The 6,265-nt window shown below is 43.0% G+C and overlaps 1 protein-coding gene across 4 annotated transcripts in view; it reads right to left on the bottom strand.

The window, feature by feature from the left end:
- The window catches only part of LOC133549211 (voltage-dependent calcium channel subunit alpha-2/delta-4-like), a 94,285-nt gene extending 88,244 nt beyond the window's left edge, over positions 1-6,041 (bottom strand). For all 4 annotated transcript variants that reach the window (XM_061894405.1, XM_061894407.1, XM_061894406.1 and 1 more), the window contains exon 1: positions 5,740-6,041. The gene's annotated coding sequence lies outside the window, so the exon portion shown is untranslated. The remainder of the gene's footprint in view (positions 1-5,739) is intronic.
- Between the last annotated feature and the right edge of the window lie 224 nt (positions 6,042-6,265).

The following is a 6,265-nucleotide window of genomic DNA, read 5'->3' as shown; positions in this document are numbered from 1 at the left end:
AGATGTTAAATAAATTTAAAAAAATGCATTAAATCCTAAGTACTACCAGTTAAAAAAAGAAGAATTTAGTAAAAAGCCTGATTAAAAAAAAGGTGTGTCTTACTCAAACTTTTTTGGGGGGTTTAAAACCCATCCATTGCGCTCCAATGTTTGGATCTAATATTTCCATCCATTTTCCACTGCTATGCTGGAGCCTATCCCAGCTGACTGTGAAGCCAGCGTGCTAACCACCATGCGACATGTTTTTTGACACGTGTCAGACTAATCCATACTCATAACCAATCATATTCAGTGTGTGTGTGTGTGTGTGTGTGTGTGTGTGTGTGTGTGTGTGTGTGTGTGTGTGTGGACTTTCAGGTATGATGGTGTCACTGAGGATCTGGTAACAGTTTCAGTGTTGGGGGGGTTAAAGGTCACTGTAAATCACACAGTTATGAGCACAGTGCTGAAGTGTCTCTCACACAAACACACGCACACACACACACACACACACACAATGATGCACAAACACACACTCACATTGATGCAAACACTTACACATAAAAAACACACGCACATACACACACTTTCACGCACAAACACATGCACTTTGATGCACACACGCTTACACGCAACTTCAAACACACACACATTGATTCACACACATTTACTTGCACACACACGCATATTGATAAACACACAATGATGCACACACACTTACGCGCACAAATACACACAAATACACACAAATATTGATATACACACATTCTTGCAAACACACACACATTGATGTACACGTTATCACACCACACACACACATTGATGCACACAATTGCAAGCATCAGTGTGCATCACACAGATGCACACACTGATGTAAACACATTTACATTCATGCACACGCACGCACACACACACACACTTGTACATGCATAGACACGCAAAGTCACACACACACACACACACACTCACAAATTGATGCACACACACTTACTTGCACAAACACACACTCACATTGATGCACACACACACATAAAAACACACGCACATACACACACTTTCACGCACAAACACATGCACTTTGATGCACACATGCTTACACGCAACTTCAAACACACACACAGTTGCACACACACACGCACATTGATAAAAAACAAATTGATGCAGACACACTTACACGCACAAATATTGATGTACACACATTCTCTCGCAATCACACACACGTTGATGTACACGTTATCACACCACACACACGCACATACACAACATTGATGCACACAATTGCAAGCATTTTATCACACAGATGCACACATTGATGTAAACACATTTACATACATGCACACACACACACACACGAACACACACACTTGTAGATGCATAGACACGCAAAGTCCCACTTACACACACACACACTCACAATGATGCACACACTTACACATAAAACACACGCACATACACACACACACTTTCACGCACAAACATGCACTTTGATACACACACTTTTACACGCAACTTCAAACACACACTCATTGATTCACACACACTTACTTGCACACACACGCACAATGATAAACACACATTGATGCACACACACTTGTACGCACAAATACACACAAATATTGATGTACACACATTCTCGCAAACACACACACACTGATGTACATGTTATCACACCATACACACGCACACACACATTGATGCACACAATTGCAAGCATTTTGTCACACAGATGCACACATTGATGTAAATACATTTGCATATATGCACACACACACACACACACACACACACACATACACACACACACACACTTGTACATGCATAGACACGCAAAGTAACACTTACACATATACACACACACACAAAAACACACACACACACACACACTCTCTCCCACACATCGATGCATACACATTTACACACCCACATTAATGCACACACACAAACACACACTCACATTGATGTAACCACACTTAAGCGCAAAAACATACACACACTTTGATGCACACACACTTACACTCAAAAACACACGCACGTACACACACTTTCACACACACACTGATGCGCACACACTTACATGCAAACAAACGCACATTGATAAACACACACACATAATTATACAAATACGCACACATATTGATGTACACACACACACACAAACACACACACACATGCACACCCACACACACACACACACACACACACACATTGATATATATTATAATATGTCCATTTATCAAGTTTGTGTTGTTTTCGGAAGTGCCGGAAGCGTTGACATCTCGGTTCATGTTTCCATCACCCGAGACATACCTCTCACACGTTAAACATCTTTGGCATGTGTCAAACAGATATATTCTTATTCAGCGTGATGTGTTTGTGTGTTCACACTGGGGTTCCACCTGGATGGGATGTGGAGCTAAGTTTTTATTTGATCAAGTTATGATTCGACAACACATCTGAAGATTAGGGAATATGTTGCTGCACGCTACACACACACATCGTGTAATGTGCACGCTACACACACTTATTGTATAACGTGCACGCTACACACACATATTGGGTAACGTGTACACTACAAACACATTGTGTAACCTGCACACACATACTGTATTATGTATAATGTGCACACTACACACACATTGTGGAACGTGCACCCTACACACACATAATGTGTCACTTGCACACTACAAAACACATTGTGTAACGGGCACACGACACACACATATTGTGTCACATGCACGCAACAAACACATTGTGTAACGTGCACACTACACACACATACTGTGTAACGAGCACACTACAAACACATTGTGTAACATTCACGCTACACACACATACTGTGTAACGTGCACACTACACACATATTGTGTAACACGCACGCTACACACATATTGGATAACGTGCACACTACACACACATTGTGGAACGTGCACACCACACATACATACAGTGTCAGATGCACACAACAAACACAATGTGTAACGTGCACACTATGCACACATTTTGTGTCACTTGCACACTACAAACACATTGTGTAACGGGCACACTACACACACACATTTGTGTCATATGCACACAACAAACACATTCTGTAACGTGCACACTACAAACACATTGTGTAACGGGCACACTACACACACATATTGTGTCACATATACACAACAAACACATTGTGGAATGTGCACACTACACACATATTGTGTCACATACACACAACAAACACTTTGTGGAATGTGCACATTACACACACATTCTGTGTAACGTGCACACTACACACATATTGTGTAACACGCACGCTACACACATATTGGGTAACGTTCACACTGCACACACATACTGTGTCACATGCACACAACAAACACAATGTGTAACATGCATACTACACACACGTATTGTGTCACTTGCACACTACACACACATTGTGTAACGGGCACACTACACACACATTTGTGTCATATGCACACAACAAACACATTCTGTAACATGTACACTACAAACACATTGTGTAAACTGCACACTACACACACATACTGTATTGTGTATAATGTGCACACTACACACACATTGTGGAACGTGCACCCTACACACACATAATGTGTCACTTGCACACTACAAAACACATTGTGTAACGGGCACACGACACACACATACTGTGTAACGTGCACACTACAAACACATTGTGTAACATTCACGCTACACACACATACTGTGTAACGTGCACACTACACACATATTGTGTAACACGCACGCTACACACATATTGGATAACGTGCACACTACACACACATTGTGGAACGTGCACACCACACATACATACTGTGTCACATGCACACAACAAACACAATGTGTAACATGCACACTATACACACATTTTGTGTCACTTGCACACTACAAACACATTGTGTAACGGGCACACTACACACACATTTGTGTCATATGCACACAACAAACACATTCTGTAACGTGCACACTACAAACACATTGTGTAACGGGCACACTACACACACATATTGTGTCACATATACACAACAAACACATTGTGTAACGGGCACACTACACACACATATTGAGTCACATCCACACTACAAACACATTGTGTAACGGGCACACTACACACACATATTGTGTCACATATACACAACAAACACATTGTGGAATGTGCACACTATACACATATTGTGTCACATACACACAACAAACACTTTGTGGAATGTGCACACTACACACACATTCTGTGTAACGTGCACACTACACACGTATTGTGTAACACGCACGCTACACACATATTGGGTAACGTGCACACTACACACACATACTGTGTCACATGCACACAACAAACACAATGTGTAACATGCACACTACACACACGTATTGTGTCACTTGCACACTACACACACATTATGTAACGGGCACACTACACACACATTTGTGTCATATGCACACAACAAACACATTCTGTAACGTGCACACTACACACACGTATTGAGTCACATCCACACAACAAACACATTGTGGAACGTGCACACTGCACACACGTATTGTGTCACATGCACACAACAAACACATTGTGTAACGTGCACACTACACACACACATTGTAGAATGTGCACACTACACACACATATTGTGTCACATGCACACAACAAACACATTGTGTAACGTGCACACTACACACATTTTGTGTAACACGAACGCTACACACATTTGGATAACGTGCGCACTACACACACATTGTGGAATGTGCACACCACACACACTTACTGTGTCACATGCACACAACAAACAAATTGTGTAATGTGCACACTACACACACATACTGTGTAACGTGTACACTAAACACATATTGTGTAACACGCACGCTACACACATATTGGGTAACGTGCACACTACACACACATTGTGGAACATGCACACCACACACACATACTGTGTCACATGCACACAACAAACACAATGTGTAACGTGCACACTACACACACATATTGTGTCACTTGCACACTACAAACACATTGTGTAACGGGCACACTACACACACAATTGTGTCATATGCACACAACAAACACATTCTGTAAAGTGCACACTACACACACAATGTGTAACGGGCACACTACACACACATTGTGGAATGTGCACACTACACACAAATTGTGTGATGTGCACACCGCAGGAAATGGAAAATCAAAGAAAATGAACATTGAAACCACACATTTTTGGTACTTTAAAAAATATGTCTGAATAGTTTTTAAGATAAAATCTAATTTTTATTGCAACATGTAAAAATGAGCTGATTATAATAACGGCTGTCCTGTTGTCCATCCATCCTTCCATTTTCTACCGCTTATTCCCTTTGGGGTCGCGGGGGGTGCTGGTGCCTATCTCAGCTACAATCGGGTGGAAGGCAGCGTAGACCCTGGACAAGTTGCCACCTCATCGCAAGGCCAACACAGATAGACAGACAACATTCACACTCACATTCACACACTAGGTCATATCTTGTTATTTTATCACATTTCAGAGTATTTATTTGCAAGTATGACATTGAATTGCAATCACAGTTGCGCCCTACAAAGTGGTAATACTGTAAGTGTTGTATTTATCACACACCAGATGTTTGATTGTAGAGTGCGTCACAGTTTTTATCAGCACACTCAGAGGTGTTGAAATCGCCATGTAAAATCGCTAATGCTAATCTGTAGCATGTCAATAGCAAAGCCAATGTTCGTTAGCATCGAGCCAGCCCATTTTAGGAAAAGCGGAGCCTTACTTTATTTACGCCGGAGCGATTTTTTTGGGGGGTCAATTTCTTTGTCGGCATTGGAAATTGCTCTCGGTGCTGCTGAGTTGGTACCCAAACATGGCACCTTTGGGACCGGTTGGTGCCCAGATGTACCGCGGGTGTCCGCCTCCAAACGATCCGATGGCCCGTTCCTGAGGAGTGCAACTTTTTCCTCATATTTCTCCGACGTGTTGGATCAGCGTGCGCGCCACGGCCAGCTGTCCCCGGCATCGAGCGGGTGTTAGCACGCCAACACATGACGGTTCTGCTGCGGGGGGGCTTAGCTCAACAATGGCGGCATTGAAAAAAAAGGCTGGCCCGCGTGGCATGGGGGGTGCAGGAGGTGGGGCTGATTGGCTGTGCTTAGGGGGGGAGACCCTGCAGCTGTTGCATGGCACGCTCCGGCCCTCGTCAGTGCCAAACGTCCCACTGCGGCCTCTGTCATCGGGGGCATCTGGAAAGAGGGGAGGGGTCCTCAGGGGGGGTAAAGCCCGGCCTCACCCCTGGCTACATG

Source organism: Nerophis ophidion, linkage group LG03 (assembly GCF_033978795.1).
Source record: "Nerophis ophidion isolate RoL-2023_Sa linkage group LG03, RoL_Noph_v1.0, whole genome shotgun sequence".
In the NCBI taxonomy this organism is placed as follows: Eukaryota; Metazoa; Chordata; class Actinopteri; order Syngnathiformes; family Syngnathidae; genus Nerophis; species Nerophis ophidion.
The sequence above is the reverse complement of the archived record's forward strand: the minus strand, read 5'-3'. Positions and strand labels throughout refer to the sequence as shown.